We start from the raw sequence: 18,046 nt of genomic DNA, 5'->3' as shown, positions 1-18,046 counted from the left end.
AGCGCTTCCATCACACTTGACAATGGAGGCTCTAGAAAGCTCTTCTCCCGCCACACCTGAGAGGGCTCAGCCTTCTGGGTTAGGGCGCTGTGAGACCTGAAATTTCTGAAATCTTACTATTAATTTTTCAGGACAAAAGGATCTTTGAGATAAGTGTACATCAAATCATTTCTCTCCTGTTTTCAAACCCCTTGTCTTAGGTACTTTTCTATCACTGTGCTAAGATATCATGACCAAGACAGCTTATAGAAGAAACAGTTAGTTGGGTACCTAGAGTTGCAGAAGGTAAGTTCATGACCATCATGGCAGGGACCATAGTGGCAGACAGGAATGCCAGACAGAGCACCAGAAAGAACAGTGGCTGAGAGCTTATATCCTGATCTACAAGTCTGAGACAAAGAGCTAACTGAGAATAATGTGGGATTTCAAAACCTCAAAGTCCACTCACAGTGACACACCTCTTCAACAAGATCACAGTTCGTAATTTTTCCAAAACAGTTCCAACAACAGGGTACCATATTTTCAAACATATGAGACTATAGGTGTCATTTTCATTCAAACAAATACACTCCTCAATAGCTTCCTATGTAGCCAGGAATTAAGATAAAACATGTCAATGTCCCAAAGCATCCCAGTCACTCAGAGTCTTGTGCAGTTTTGTTGTTGTTGCTCATGTTTTATTTTTGAGACATAGTTTAATATAGTCCAGGTTGACCTTCCTTCCTGACTTTCCTAATGCTCCATTTACAGGCATGTTTCAACACACTTGCTTTATGATCTTTTTGTTTGTTTGTTTGTATTTGTTTTGTTGTTGTTTTTGTTTTGCTTTTGAAGATATGGTTTCCCTGTGTAGCTTTGCCTGGACTGGACTAGCTCTGCAGACTGGATGACCTCAAACTCATAGAGATCCAGTGTGTGCCACTACGCCCACTCACCTTTTCTTTTTTTGAGGGGGTATTTTAATCTTTTGCATAGATGAGTGATAAGAGTATTTTACTTGTATATATATATATATATATATATATATATATATATATATATATGGATACCACATGTGTGCATTATATGACCCAGGAGGTCATATAGTCAACCACCATGGACATGCTAGGAGTCTGCAAAAAAAAAAGCACAGAATGTTTTGTTTTGTTTTAATATTTATTATGTATACACTGTTGTATTTGTATTTATACCTGCACACTGAAGAGGGTGCCAGATTTCATTATAGATGGTTGTGAGCCAGGCCTATTAGAGATTAGAATCTAGGGATACACATATTTGCTCACCAGAATTATCTAGAAATGTGGCAGGATGAGGATTTTTTAATTTGTAATTTTCAAACATGTATTTATTAATTCATGAATGTGAATAAAAAAAGACCAGATTGGTGGGTGTTCAATTTGGGTCAGGTAGCTTGATCCAGTGAATACTGGATTTTGAATTAAGGGACTGTCCTGGGCCCATATGTACAATCCTCATTGACACAGTTCTGTCAGTTCAAATATGAGACACAGGCTATTGGCTAAAGCTGTGTCTGTCAGGTTACAGGTCTCAGCAACTAATATTGTACACAGGGACAACCTCAAACAGTATCTTATTAATGGCTTTCCCTCTACAAGAGAATGGCCTGTGTTTTTCAAATTCAGTATGCCTGTGTGTTTTCTTTTTCAACTCTGAGGTTAAGAGCACTGGATGCTCTTTCAGAGGTCAGGAGTTCAATTACCACCAACCATATGGTGGCTCACAACATCTATAATGAGATCTGGTGCTCTCTTCTGGTGTGCAAGTGTACATGCATGCTGAATACTGTATACATAATAAATAAATAAACAAATAGTAAATAAGTCAGTTGTTGGTATTATTAAATTTTACTTTGTTGATGCATCACTGCTCTAGTCTCTTATTAGTTAATATTCTCTGATAATTCCAGTCTTTAATAATTTCATTCCTTTTTCTCTAGTGCTTTGATTTTTGTTTTTGTTTAAAGCAATGTCTCCTATAGATCAGTCTTTCACATGTTATGTAGTTTACACTTTATTTAAATACAGAATGCTAACTCTACTGCCCAATGCCTAAACATAATCCTGCAATTCTTTTCAGGTGGGCCCTTACTGGTCAGTGTGAAGTAAAAGAGATCAGTGAATGAGTGCCCACTGACCTCCCTGGTTTTTGTTTGTTTGTTTGTTTGTTTGTTTGGAGGTGGGTGATTACAAATAAAGAGGGACCTGTGTAAGAATTGAGTTCACTGACCTACTTTGAAGCTGGTGTTGTCAAAACACAGAAAGGGAGGGGGAGGAGGGAAGATGGAAATGAGTCAAGTAATCAATTTTACATGGTCAGTAAAAGTGGAATGTGTACAAGTAGGGCTGGGAGTCATGCACAAAGGGAATCAAGAATACTGATTAGTTGCTGAACTTGTTTCTGGAAAGCAATTTTCTACAGTTACACTCATTCAAACACACAGAAGATCTGGACAAAGTGGTGTGGTAGTACCTAACAGGAATGCTTTCCCCTCCCCCCATTTGAAAATGCACAACCTGAGAGAAAAGGTGTAATACTTTGTGTGCTCTAATACATATTTGAATACCCTGAAGAATATTGGAACATAAAGCCATTTTCAACTTTTAAAAATAACCTTTGAGATTATAAAGAAATCATTTCAACCTTCTAATTTCACTCTATTCTTACGTCTCAAATGCTGGGATGAATCATTAAAGTGGCTACTTAACAATCAAAGAAGAAATGGCTGTCAGGTTCTCCCAGGATCCCTCCATCCTTACTTGTTACAAGGTATGGGTGTCAAACACAGATCTCTAGCCCAGGAGTTGAGCTGCCCTCCTCCCAGCTGTCCTTCCTTATGTATTCTAACCATTTTGGTTACCTGCTCTTTTCATTTATCATTTATCCTCCTGGCCCTTTGTTCTGGCTCTCCACTTCCCTCTCTCCTCTCGTCTCACATAGCTCAGGGTCATGTCAACTTTAGACTGTTGCAGATGTTCCTGTGTCTGACTATGTTCTCTCATCTATGTATACTAAACTTTCTACTCCAATATTCCTAGGTAAAGCCATATCCTTTTTGTTTTATTTCTCATTTTCATTGAGCTCCCATTAACTACTCCTTTCTTTCAAATTCATGGCCATTTGTTTCTTTGATGGTTGTTATTCTTTGGCTTTGACTGAAGTTTCACTGAAGGACTTCCTAACTATGAGGTAGAGATGAATGCACTGGACATTGTGTATGTAACATATCTTGGAAAAGGAAAAGGTGCCCTGGGAGAGTGGAAGATTGTATTTTAAATCATTTACAAGATGAGGGTGTTGCAGGATATTTTATCCCAGTGTGATGCTGGACCCCCAAGGTGGGGAGACCCTCCATCTCTCAGGATAGCTGCCAGACCCAATGACCAACAAATACGAGAGCTTGATGCAACAGCAAGAGGCTTTATTCAGTATCCAGCACAGTCCTCATGCAGGAGGCAGTGAAGATCCCTGAATAGCAGAAACACAGAGTATATAAAGGCAAAAACCACAAACCAGGAGGTGGTCTAGGGGTTAGGGATTTTCCTAACAGGGCAATCGGTGATTGGTTGTATCCAGGTGCGGTGAGTACAAAGCAAACAGGAGGGGGGTCTAGGGAGTGTTTGCACTGTAGTCCATGACTACAGACTCAAACAGGAGTGTGTTTCTCAGAAACGTTTTGTATCAGATCCTGCATTTCTCAGTAATGTTTTGTATCAGATCCTGGTTTGGTAAAGACTAAAGTTTACAAGTTCAGGTTCCCAGGGTATGGGGCCAAGTAAAAATTTTTTATCCTTACAGTGATCCCTTAGATTGTGAACTGTAAAAACCTGTGCTTTGTTTGGTATGGTTGATCCCTAACACAAACCTTAATTCCAAGAACTTTCTGTTTATTCTAAACAGGTGATTATGGTATGGTTCCGTCAGCCATGGAACATACCTTTAATTCAAAAGTTCTTTGTGCACAGGATTAAATAATGTTAACCCTAGATCAAGAGGCAAAGCAAGAAGCCAGCTGACAGGGATTAAAGAGTAAGTGGAACTTTCAGCTGAAAGGTATTTAAGACAGAGTGTAAAAGTGGAAGGAGTTTTAGCATGGTAGATTTTGGGCTGTTTGAGCTTTGAGCTAGAAAGCCTTTGGCCTTGGGTTCCTTTGGCCTATCCCCCCTGAGCTGTCATCTGAACTGGTGAGCTTTTGGGGCTTTTTACTCTTGGAGTTGAGGTGAGTACGATGGTCAGATGGGTGCTTTCTCTGCCTCTCTGCGCTAGAAGGTTTTAAAATAGAATAAATGGGATTTTCATTCTTTTATAACAACGCTAGGGTTCTGTGTGCCCATAGGGTTTAGGGCAAAGCTAGAATGCATCTGCTATCAGCATCATTTGATCTTTGATCCACTGGTAGAGGAGCTACTATTGTCCTGAGACTCAGCTGTATTGTTCAAGCTAATGAGGGACTCTGGGTAGGCCTAGCATTCAGGAGCAATAGTGGGAGGTAGTTTATGGGTTTGTTCTGGGATTTTCCTCTGATGTAGCTCTAAAGAGCTGTGAGTGAGACCAGAGGTGATGTCATGCTGAGTGTGGGGCCATTGTCTCCAGGCCATGAATAGCAGGCTGCTGAGCTATCACAGTCTGAACTGCTTTGGCCGAGATAGACTGTGGTTCAGACTGTGGTTCAGGCTGTGGTTCTGTTTGTCTCCGTGGGGTGATCTTGTCAGAGACCCGTGGCCTCTGACCCTTCCTGAGAATTGATTGTCCAGAGAAGTGAGGATTTTGTGGCCTGGGCAGTAGAAATTTGTGGTGCTTATAATATCAGGCATTGGTTGGAAAACTGAAAGTCTCTGATGAATGTTGTATTCCACATACACCTTTGTGTAACAAATTGTTTTGAAACTGGAAGAAAAGAGGTGGTGGTGGTCATCTTTCAGCAATACTTGATTATGTTTTTTTAACCTTTCAACTTCCACCAGTCACAATGGCGTGGTTTAGGGAAATTCAATTCCAGGGTACAAAAGGAATTTCCATGATGCAGAATTTTGTCAGGTGTGCCTGGTTTTAAATAAGTGGATGGGGCAGATTCCACATCTTGTGACATAATTCATGCAGCAGGAAACAGATACTAAATTATTCTCCAACATTTTTTTGTGTGTGAGTGTCCGAAAGGGCTGGGCTGTGCCTGAACCCACAAGGGGACATGAGGGACTGCAAGCCATAACCCATGTTTATGATCACCTCCATTTTCCAAGAGACTTCCAGAGAAGAAGGACTCTCTGTAAAGGAGGTTAGTAGTAGCTGGAGGGTCAGAAATATAACAGTTTAGGTTTCACTTTGTGTTTGTCTTATAACAGTTGTGAAATCTGTGTTTATTTAATTTGTATTAATTAGAAAATCAAAGGTATCTCTGGTCCAGTGGACATTTTTCATGTTAGAGTTTCCTTATGTCTTTTCATGTAAACTTGACTATATTTTAGGCTTATGTTTTTGGCTTTTTCTCCCACCCTCTCATTCTTTCACAAACACTGTACAAATTCTTGATTATTGAAGTTTGTGGTAAGTAAAGAAGTCACATCATGCCAAAAGATTATGAGATTCGTGACAATAGAATCATCCCTTATTTTTCTGTTTTCCTCTGTTTCATACCAGGTGGCTTTTTTGATATGAGATTGAGATTTTGGATTGTTCTTTAGCAAATAGATAAAGACAATTTGCATTCATGTCTGTAGAAGGCAGAAGAGATGACATGAAGGTGATGAAGGTGAGTGATACCAGTTGGCCAGTTTAATCCTTCTCTTTTGACATTTTTGTTTGGTGATCTGTCATTTTCTTCAGAAGTTTCATGTGTCCAGTGGTCTCCATATTCTTTAGTTGGATGATTTTATTCTCCTGAAAAGATTAAATCAAAACTCTGCCCCAACCCTATTTCAGGGGTGAGTTTTGTAGCTTTTTAGGCATGTTATATCTTTTATTGGGCAAAATGTTTTTTTGGAAATAGAAAATTAAAGTTAAAAAAATCTTAAAGTTTACAAATATAGCTTAAAGTGTATTTATTTTTAGATAATAAAGGGCATTCACTTTGATTTTCAGCCTGCCTTTTACAAGCAGCTTTTAAATAAAATCACTGTAAATCATATGTGCCTGCCTCTTCCTCCCAGGTGGTATATAAAAGGCATGTGACTCCCAAATGCTAGGATTAAGGCTATGAACCACCAACACCCTGTCATTGTAACTCCTGAATTTAGAAAACAACTAAGTAATAGAGAACTGCTTGTCTCTGCTGGAATTAAATGCATGGTGTATCACCATGCTGCTCAAATATGTTATATTCACTCCAAATTATTTCAACTCAAACAAGTTTATACCTTTGAATTTACTTTAAACATTTTAAACCTCTTAACTGTTTTTAATATAAAACAACAAAAGTAGCTTTTTATATTTAAGAAGAAAACTTTAGTATTTATTAAGTTAGTTTGGAGTGGATGACCGCACTGTCTGATGAACAGTTTCCTCTGCTTATTCAGGAGATCTCTACAATTCGAATCTAATCATTATCAATTTTGATAGGATCCACCTTTCTTTTTCTGTGGAAACATTCTGTTTTACCAGTGAAGACACAGTTCAGTAGTTTCTAACTGTCTACTCCTTTTACTTATGTTTACTTCGTTTTGTTCTAGAGTATTAAGGTGTGCTGTTAAGTTGCTACTAAGAGATCTTTCTGATTATTTTTCTGAATGTACTTAGTGGTATGAACTGTCTTCTGGTCAACACTTCCATTGTATACTATGAGTTTTGATATGTTGTGTATTTATTTCATTGACTTTTAGAAAGTCTTTAATTTCTTTCTTTATTTCAGTTTTGATCCATTTTTTATTCAGTAGAGAGTTGTTCAATTTCTATGAGTTTGTAAGCTTTCTATTGTTTTTGTTATTGGTGATGTGCTGCTTTAAACCTTAGTGATCTGATAGGATATACAAGGCTGTTGCAAGTTTCTTCTATCTTTTGAGACTTCCACTGTTCAAGTATATCATCAATTTTGGAGAACATTATATGAGTTGCTGAGAAGACGGAACAATCTTTTGTGCTTGGGTGGATGTTCTATAAACATCATTTGAGTATATTTAGTTTTTTGATGTTAGTTAGCTGGAGCATTTCTCTGTTCAGTTTGATCAGGGGGACCTGTCCATTGGTGAGAGTTATATATTGAAGCCTTCCCCTATCAGTTTATGAGGACCAGGATGTGATGCAAGCTACAGAAGGGTTTCTTTTATAACTTGGGTGCTCTTATATTTGGGACATAGATGTTAAGTATTGATATGCTATATTGCTGGTTGTTTTATTTTAATATGTCATGATTTTTGCCATCTTTTGTTTAGTTGTTTTTGAAGTCTGTTTTGTTAGATATTAAAATTGCTATACAAGCTTGATTCTCTAGTCCATTTATTTGGAATATCTTTTCCAACACTTTACCTTGAGATAATATCTATCTTGATGTGAAGCTGTGTTTGATGTATTTAGGAGGGTGGATTCTGTTTTATCATCCATTTTGTGAGCCTGTGTCTTTTTATTGGTGAATTTAGGTCAATGTTATTAAGAGATATCATTGAACAGTGATTGTTATTTTGGTGGTGGTGATGGTTGTAGCACCTTGAGTGGGGCTGTATTTATGGATACATATTATTTAAAATTGACCTTTTTATGGAACATCTTATTTTCCCCATTTGGTGATTGAAAGTTTCTGTGCATAGTTAGTAATTTGTGTTGGCTTCTGTAGTTTTTTTAGAATCAGAAGCATTCTGTCTAAGCTCTTCAACTTCTAGCACTTTTACTGAGAATACAGGATTAATTCCAATAGATCCGCCTTTTTTTCTTTTTTGGTTGGTTTTTGTTTGTTTTGGTTTGTCTGATTGGTTGGTTAGTTTGGTTTGTTTGTTTGTTTTCATTTGCAGCTTTTCATATTCTTTCTTTGATCTGTATATTTAGCATTTTGATTATTCTCTGTTAAGAGGACTTTCTTTTCTGGTCCAGTGTCTTTGGTATTTTGTATGCTTCTTGTGCCTTGATAGACATCTTCTTTTTTAGTTCAGAAATTTTTCTTTTTTTTTTTTTTTTTTTTCAATGCAGTTTATTCAGGAACATTGAACAATCCTCGGACCCCGGGGAAAGCCAGCCCACAGCTTAAATAGCCTCTGGGTAGCCAACCCAGGCGTGCCACGGTGGCAATGCAGATAGGTCCACATACATAGAAGCAAGCCAGATCCTCGGCCTTAGCCAAATGTGGAGTTGTTCGTGACAGAGAGCACTCACCATCGGGAAGGTGGAAGGCGGAAACCAGCTCCATCTTTAAGGCATAGCATTCCGCAGCTCTCTACAGTTCCCCCTTTTTGTTTTAGACGCATCAGGCAAGAGTAGAGGTCTGATCTCTGATATTAGAAATAAATTGGGACTTTGTACCGATGTTCATTTAGGTGTCATCCACCCAAAGAGCATCAGACCCGTCCGATACCTTTTTCTCAGAGGCGGGACCTGGGGCATCAACCCGCATGCAATCAGACATGCTCTTCTCTGGGTCCAAAGCGGCTGACCCTGGGTGCAGTGCTTAGCCTCGCATCCTGAGCGTATCATTTTAGCTTTTTATGGTAGCCAACCATGCTTGGGGAGAATGTCCTGCTTCAATGGCTGTAAAGGCCTGAATGATCATGGCTGCATCACACTGTTGTGAGACTCTAATCTTGCATATATACCACAGGCAAACCAAGGAGACCAACACCAGAAGGCCTGCTAACACTCCCATGCCCACCCATTCCTTCAGATGATTCATGGCTGCAGCAATCCATGTTGATAATCCTGTGGCTAGTCCTGCGTCCACTCCGGTAGAATTTACTGTGACAATGGCCACTCTCAGCTGCTCCATCGTAGTATCGAATTCTCCAGTCCAATTACCTAAAATATAGCTCAACAATTGTTTAGACAGATTTGCAGCGCAGGAGAAATTCTCATGTTGTATGCTAGTGACACAAAGTCCAGCATACTTTCATTGACAGCCAGGTTGAGCGATTTGCCATAGGGTATCAATTTGCTCCTGCAAGAGGTCAAATCTGATTGAACACCATCAAGCTTCCTTTTAGTTGAGCATTAATTCCTTTATGTACAACTAAGGCATGAGCTACATTGGCTAAATGATTATTCAGGGTCTGAGCCGTCTGCCCAGTATGACTCATGGCTAATGCCCTGGTGGTAGCTCCAACAGCCGTCAATGAGATGGTAGTAACAATGGTGGCTGTAGTTCCAAGATCCCTTTTCTGTCTGAAGAGAGTCATAGCGTGAGGGGCATCAATGGGCATAGGCACCCAGTGAGGCATGCGAGTAACCAGGGCATACCTAACTTTACTAGCATTCCAGCATTGGGCAAAAAAGCAAGTATTATTACAACAATTACTTGGCTCTATCTGGCTAATGATGAATAAAAATGGGGGATATAGACAAACAGGTGTGGGCTTATAGGAAATATTATGAGAAGCCTTAACCCCTCGTTGGAACATCCTGCGTCAGTTCTAGAACTAGCAGTGGTGGTGTCCGAGGTCTGAGTAGGTTCAGGAGACCATTGCCCCCAGGGGCGAGACGTGCTCCATGCCAATTGACTAACTCCATGTTTTCCTCCAATTTTGAAAGTCATTTAAGGTTCTTAAATTATTTTTTCCCTTTTTTCTTAAATTTTTCATCAATTACACTTTATTCATTCTGCATCCCCCCATAAGCCCCTCCCTCCTCCCATCCCAATCCCACCCTCCCTCCTCCCTCTGCTTGCATGCCACTCCCCAAGTCCACTAATAGGGGAGGTTCTCCTCTCCTTTCTGATCTTAGTCTGTCAGTTCACATCAAAAGTGGCTGTATTGTCCTCTACTGTGGCCTGGTAAGGCTGCTCCCCCCCCCAGAGGGAGCAGAAATTTTTCTTATACGACTTTGTTGAAAATGTGTTCTGGACCTTTGATCTCATCCTTCTTCTTCTAATCTGATTATCAGCATGTTTTTTGGTGTCATAATGTCCCAGAGTTCCTGGATGTTTCCTGAAATTTTGAATATAGACCAGGCAGGTTTTGAACTCACAGCTCTAACTCCAGTCGAGTGTTGGGCTTAAATCTAGGCCAACATGCCTGGCATCAACATCACCATCATTGGGTGCTGAGCATGGACTATAGAGTTTTAGATATTTATTTTGTTTTGTTTTGTATATGTAAGCATAGGTTATTGTGTTGATCCTCATCAACATCTTGCATTTGAAATTTGGCAGGGAGTATATTTAATTTTTTAGGATGCCATTTATTCATGACACTAACACTATCTTAGCTTTCCGAGTCATTGAATAGTAGGTGTGTGACACTCTTAATACCTGTTGTTGTTGTTTTTTTTTTAGTTTGTTTGCTTTATTCACATTTAATTATTTTTAATTTAAATTTGTTTTTTTTTTTATTTATTCTCTGACATAAACTCATGTCTTTGATCACCTCCTCTGGGTGGTGCAGGCGTGGAAGGCCACAGAGGAAAATGATGCAGCCATCCTTGCTGAGACCTGATAAGCTAGAAGGGAAGGAATTCCTCCCCAATTAGGAGACTAGAGAAAGGGCATAGGGGCAGAAGAAGGAGGGTCGGTGGGACTGGGAGGAGATGAGGGAGGGGGCTATGGCAAGGATACAAAGTGAACACATTGTAATAAATAAATTAATTAAATTAAAAAATAATTTCTCCACTTAACATCCCAATTGTAAACTTCTCCCTTGACTCTTCCTTGTCTCACCCTCCATTCTTCTTTCCTCCATATCCCACTTCCTATATCTCAGATACAGGGAACCCTCCTCTCCTACCATCTGAACCCAGCCTATCAAGTCTCACTAGGACTTCCTGCATCCTCTTCCTCTGTGGCGTAGCAATGCCCCCTCCACCAAGGGGAAATGATCAATTAGCAGACAACAGAGTCCATGTCAGAGCCAGCACCTTCTCCCCTTACTATGGATCCCACATGGAGACTGAGCTCCCTATCATCATCATTTGAGCAGAAGTCTGGGTCCTCTTCATGAATGGTCTTTGGTGGGTACATCAGTCTCTCCGTGGGTACATCAGTCTCTCCGAGTCCCATGGGCCCAGATTTGTTGTCCTGGTTGGTCTTCTTATGGAGGTCCTGCCAGCTCTGGGTCTTTCTACATTCTATCCCCCCACTCTATCCTGTGATTCCTTGTGCTCTACCCAAAGTTTGAAAGTGAGTCTTAGCATCTGCTTCCAACCCCTGCTGGGTAGAGTCTTTCAGAGAATATGTATGTTAGGCTCTCATCTCATCCTATTCCCTCTCCACTGTCACTTCTGGTGTTGATTCTATTTGCCCTTTTGAACAACAATTGACCATCCTCCATAGGGTCCTCTTTTTATTTAGCTCCTTTAGGCCTGTGGCTTGTAGTATGTTTATCCTGTATTATGGCTATTATCCACTTACAAATGAGTATATATCATGCATGTCTTTCTGGTTTTGGAATAACTCACTTAGGATGATCATTTCTAGTTCCATCTACTTGCCTGAAAATTTTATAATTTCCTTTATTTTGTAAATACCCGAGGTGCATTCCATTGTGTAAATGTACCACAATTTCTGTAAAACAATGGTTTGGTTGAGAGACATGTTGTTTGTTTCCCTGTTATGGCTATTATGAATATAGATGCTATGAACACAGTTGAGTGAATATATTTGTTGAATGGTGGAGCATCTTTTTGATATATGCCCAGGAATGGTAGAGCTGGGTCTTGAAGTAACACTATTTTCAATGTCTGAGAAAGCATCAGATTGATTTCTAAAGTGGTTGTATAAGTTTGCACTCCCACCAGCAATGGAGGAGTATTCGTCTTTCTCCACATTCTCATTAGCTTGCTGTCACTTCACGTTTTGACCTTAGCCATGATGAGTTTAAGATGGAATGTCATTTGCATTTCCATGATGACTACAGATATTGAGCATTTAATGTCCACCATTTGATATTCCTCTGTGGAGAAATCTCTGTTTAGTTCTGTACCCCAGTTTTAAATTGGATTATTTGGATTGTTGGAGTTTAATTTCCTGAGCTCTTTATATATATTGTTTATTAGCTCTTTCTGTTGTATGTAGGGTTGGTGGAGATCTTTTGTCAGGCTGTAGGCGGTCATCTTGTTCTACTGACAGAGTTCTTTGCTTCATAAAAGCTTTTTTCTTTCATGAGATCCTATTTGTTAATTCTTGATCTTCGAGCCAGTGTTCTTGGTGTTCTGTTAAGGAAGTTACCTTCTATGCCAATGAGATCAAGCTCTTTCCCAATTTTTCTTCTAACAGATTTAGTGTATCTGGTTTTATGTTGAGGTCTTTGAACAACTTAGACTGTAGTTTGATGCAGGGTGATAAATATGGATCTATTTTCATTTTTCTACATGTAGACATCCAGTTAGACCAGCACCATTTGTTGAAGATGCTGTCATTTTTCCATTGCATGGTTTTGGCTTTTTTGTCAAAAATCAAGTGGCCATAGGTGTGTGGGTTCATTTATGGGTCTTCACTTCAATTCCATTCATCCACCATTCTGTTTTTATCACAGTACTGTGCAGTTTTTATTACTATTGTTTTATAGTAGAGCTTGAGATCAGGGATGGTGATACCTAATGAAGATCTGTCTTTGAACATGATTGTTTTAGCTATTCTGGCTTTTTATTTTTCCATATGAAGCTGGGAATGATTTTTTCAAATTCCTTAAGGAATTGTATTGATATTTTGATGGGAATATCATTGAATCTGTAGATTGTTTTTGGTACGATGGCAATTTTTACTATTGATCCTACTGATCCATGAGGATGAGAGATATTTCTATCTTCTGGTATCTTTTTCAAATTTTTTCTTCAGAGGCTGGAAGTTTTTGGGTTTTTTGGTTGTTGTTGTTGTTCATATAGGTTTTTTACTGGCTTGTTGAGGATAACACCAAAATACATTATGTTTTTTTTTCCTGGCTATTGTGAAGGGTGTTATTTTCCTAAGTTTTTCTCAGTTCATTTATCTTTTGCATACAGGAATGTATTTTGTTGAGTTTTTTTTTTTTTTTTTTTTTTTTTTTTTTTTTAGTTAACTTTATATCCAGCCACTTTGCTGAAGTATTTTTCAACTGTAGGAGTTCCCTACAGTAGAATTTTTGGGGTCATTTTTGTATATTGCCATATCATCTGTGAATAGAGATACTTTGACTTCTTCCTTATCTCTTTGTATCCCATTAATCTCCTTTAGTTGTCTTATTACCCTAGATAGGACTTCGAGTTCTGTATTGAAGAAATTTGGAGAGAGTGTGTAGCCTTGTCATGTCCCTGAGTCCAGTGGAATTGACTTAACATTCTTTTCATTTAGTTTGATGTTAGCTATATACTATTCTGTATATATTCTGTATATTCTGTATACTGTCTTTACTATTTTTAGATATGTGCCTTTGTCCCTGGTCTCTCCAAGACTTTAAACAAGAATAACTGTTGGATATTGTCAAATGCTTTTTAAGCATCTAAGAAAATGGTCTTTTTTTCAATTTGTTTATACGGTGGATTATATTGATGGATTCCATATACTTAACCACCCTTGCATGCCTGGGATGAAGCCTACTTGGTCATTGTGGATGATATTTTTGATATGTTCTTGGTTTTAGTTTGCAAGTATTTTATTGAGCATTTTACATCATTGTTCATAAAAGAGATTGGTCTGAAGTTCTCTTTCTTTTTGGGGATCTTTGTGGATTTATCAATGTGACTGTGGTCTTACAAAAGGAATTTGGTCATGTTGCATCCATTTCTATTTTGTGAAATAATTTGGAGAATATCATTATTTGCTCTTTGAAGGAACTGTAGAATTCTGCTCTGAAATCATCTGGCCTTGGCTTTTTTTTTTTTTTTTTTTTTTTTGGTTGGGAGTATTTTGATGGCTACCTCTATTGCCTTAGGCATTATAAGACTATTTAATATATTTACCTGATGTTGATTCAACTTTGGTATGTGGAATCTAAAGAGAATTGTATATTTCATATAGATTTTCAAATTTTGGGGCATATAGGCTTTTGACATAAGAGTTAATGGTTCTTTGGATTTTCTCAGTGACTGTTATATCTTTTTTCTTTCAGACTTTGTTGATTTGGATAGTGTCTTTCTGCAATTTACTTAGTTTGGCTAAGAATTTGTCTGTGTTTTTTTTTTTTATTTTTTCAAAGAACTAGCTCTTGGTTTCGTTGATTCTTTGAATTATTATCTTTGTTTCTAATTTGTTGATATCAGCCCTGAGTTTGGTTTTTCCTAGTGGTCTGCTCTTGCTGGGTGTGTCTGCTTCTTTTTTCTTAGGTCTTTCAGGTATGCCATTAAGTTGCTTGTATGGGATGTCTCCAATAGCTTATGATGGCCTTTGTTGCTATTCAAACTCCTCTTCAGACTGCTTTCATTGCATCCCATATGAAGTTGAGAAATCTTCTATCATGGTTTGTAAAGTATTCTGTTGGTATTTTGATGGAAATTTCATTGAATCTGTAGCTTGCTTTTGGTAAGATGTCCATTTTTACTATGTTAACCCTGCCAAGCCATGAGTATTGGAGATAGTTACATATTCTGATATCTTCTTCTAATTCTTTCTTCAGAGACTTGAAGTTTTTTTTTTTTTTTCATACAAGTCTTTGACTTGCTTGGATATGGTCACACCAAGGTACTTTATGTCCTTTGTGGCTACTTTGAAGGGTGTTGTTTCCCTAATTTCTTTCTCAGCCCTTTTGTCTTTTGTATACAGGAGGGCTACTGATTTTTTTGAGTTAATTTTGTATCCAGTCACTTTGCTGATGGTGTTTATCATCTGTAGGAGTTCCCTGGTAGAAGTTTTGGAGTTACTCAGGTATACTATCATATAATCTGCAAATAGTGATACTTTGACCTCTTCCTTTCCAATTTGTATCCTTTTGGTCTCCTTTAATTTTCTTCTTGTTCTAGCAAGGACTTCAAGAACTATGTTGAAGAGATATGGAGAGAGTGAGCAGCCTTGCCTTGTCCATGAATTCAGTGGGATTGCTGTAAGTTTCTCTCCGTTTAGTTTGATGTTGGCTACAGGCTTGCTGTATATTGCTTTTACTATGTTTAGGTATGTGCCTTGTATCCCTGATCTCTCCAATAGTTTAAACATGAATGGAGGCTGGATTTTATTTCAAATGCTTTTTCAGCATCTAAGGAGATTATCATTTGTTTTTTTTCTTTCAATTTTTTAATATTGTGGATCACATTGATGGATTTTTGTATAGCGAACCAACCCTGCATAATTAGCATGAAGCCTACATGGTCAAAATGGATGATATATTTGATGTGTTCTTGTATTGGGTTTGCAAAGTATTTTGTTGAGTATTTTTGCATCAATGTTCATAAGGGAGAGTGGCCTGAAATTCTCTTTCTTTGTTGGGTCTTTGTGAGGTTTAGGTTACAAGGTGACTGTGGTTTCAATGAATGAGTTTCGTAGTGTTCCTTCTGTTCCTATTTTGTGGAATAAATTGAAGATAGCTGTAGTTACCTCTTCTTTGAAGGTGTGGTAGAATTCTGCACTGAAACCATCTGGTCCTGAGCTTTTTGTGGATTGGAGTCTTGAGGAATGCTATTTCCTTAGTGGATAAAGGACTATTTTATTGATTTACCTGCTCTTGATTCAGCTTTGGTAAGTGTAATTCATTAAGAAAATTGTCCATTTCATTTAGATTTTCAAATTTTGTGGCATATAGACTTTTGAAGTAAGTCCTAACAATTGTTTGGATTTCCCTAGTGTCTTTTGTTTTGTCCCATTTTCATTTCTGATTTTTTAAAGTTGGATAATCTCTCTCTGCCTTTTAGTTAGTTTGGCTAAGGGTCTGTCTATCTTGTTAATTTTCTCAAAGAACCAGCTCTTAGTTTCATTGATTCTTTGAAATGTTTTATTTGTTTCTAATTTATTGATTTCAGTCCTGAGTTTGATTATTTCCAGGTGTCTATTCTTTTTGGTGTGTCTGCTTCTATTTTTCTAGGGCCTTTAGATGAGCTATTAAGTTGATTGTGTGAGATGTTGCAAATTTCTTCTTGAAGGCACTTTGTGCTATGAACTTTCCTCTTAGCAGTGCTTTCATTGTCTCCCATAAGTTTGGTTGTGTTGTGTCTTCATTTCCATTGAATTCTAGGAAGACTTTAATTTCTTTCTTTATTTCTTCCCTGACCCAGCTGTCATTTAGTAGTGAGTTGTTCAGTTTCTATGTGAGTGTAGGCTTTTTGCTATTTCTGTTGTTGTTGAGGTCCAGCTTTAGTCCATGGTAATTAGATAGGTTACAAGGCATTATTTCAATCTTCTTATATCTGTTGAGACTCACTTGTGGCCAACGATATGGTATATTTTGGAGAAGGTTCCATGAGGTGCTGAGAAGAAGGTAAATTCTTTTGTCTTTGGGTGTAAGATTCTGTAGATATCTGTTAGGTCCATTTGATACATGACCTCTATTAGAGATATTGTTTCTTTGTTTAATTTCTGTTGTTTACCTGTCCTTTGTTGAGAGTGGGGTGATGAAGTCTCCCAGTATTAATGTATGGGGATCTGTGTACAGTTTAGGTTTTATTAATGTTTCATTTACAAAAGTGGGTACCTTTGTATTGGGGGCATAGATGTTCAGAATTTTGATTTCTTCTTGGTGGAATTTTCCTTTGACGAGTATGGAATGATCTTCCTCATGTCTTTTGATTAATTTTGGTTGAAAATCTATTTTATTAGATATTAGAATGGCTACTCCTGCATGTTTCTTGGGTCCATTTGCTTGGACCCTTCCAGCTCTTTACTCTCAGGTAATGTCTATCTTTGTGACTGAGATGTGTTTCTTGTATGCAACAGTTTGTTGGGTCTTGTTTAAGTATTCATTCTGTTAGTCTGTGTCTTTATTGGAGAGTTAACTCCATTGATGTTGAGGGAAATTAATGACCAGTAGCTGTTAGTTCCTTTTATTTATTTATTTATTTATTTATTTATTTATTTTTTAGTTCCTTTTATTTTGATGTTGCTTGTGGTAGTGTGTTTGTGTGCTTGGTTACTTTTAGTTTTGCTGTAGTGACATTATTTATTTCCTGTGTTTTCCTGAATGTAGTTAGCTTTCCTGGGTTGTAGTTTTCCTTCTAGGAGCTTCTGTACCTCTGGATTTGTGGGTAGGTGTTGTTTAAATTTGTTTTTGTCATTAAATATCTTATTTGCTCCATCTCTAATGACTGAGACTTTTGCTGGGTTCAGTAGCCTAGGCAGACATCTATGTTCTCTTAGGGTCTGCATGATATCTGTTCAGGCCCTTATGGCTTTCATAGTCTCTGTTGAGAAGTCAGGTGTTATTCTGATGGGTTTGCCATTATATGTTACTTGATCTTTTTCCTTTGCAGCTTTTAGTATTTTTTCTTTGTTCTGTATACTTACTGTTTATTATATGGTGGGAGAATTTTCTTTTCTGATCCAATTTATTGGGTGTCTTGTATTCATATAGACCTCTCTTTTAAATTGGTGAAATTTTCTTCTATGATTTTGCTGAAAATATTTTCTGGGCCTTGGAGGAAGGAAACTCTTTTTCCTCTATTCCTATTATTCTTAGGTTTTGCCTTTTCATGTTGTCTTGGATTTCTTGGATGGTCAGGAATTTTGTAGATTTAACATTTTCTTTGATGAATACATTGATTTCTTCCATTGTGTCTTCCACACCTGAGATTCTTTCTTCCATCTCTCATAGTCTATTGGCTATGCTTACCTGTGTAGTTCCTGTTTTCTTCCCTAAGTTCTTTCTCTCCACAATTTCCTCAATTTGTGTTTTCTTTAATTTTTCCAATTCTCTTATCAGATCTTGAGCCATTTTATTGATTTCCTTCACCTGTCTGACTATATTTTCCATCAATTCCTTCAGCTGTTTGTTTGAATTTAATTTCTTTCAGTGATTTAAGTATTTCCTCTCTAAAGAAAGGCCACAGATTGTTTGGCTGCAACTTCCTGTAT

Source organism: Meriones unguiculatus, assembly GCF_030254825.1.
Source record: "Meriones unguiculatus strain TT.TT164.6M chromosome 13 unlocalized genomic scaffold, Bangor_MerUng_6.1 Chr13_unordered_Scaffold_41, whole genome shotgun sequence".
NCBI lineage: Eukaryota > Metazoa > Chordata > Mammalia > Rodentia > Muridae > Meriones > Meriones unguiculatus.
The sequence above is the reverse complement of the archived record's forward strand: the minus strand, read 5'-3'. Positions refer to the sequence as shown.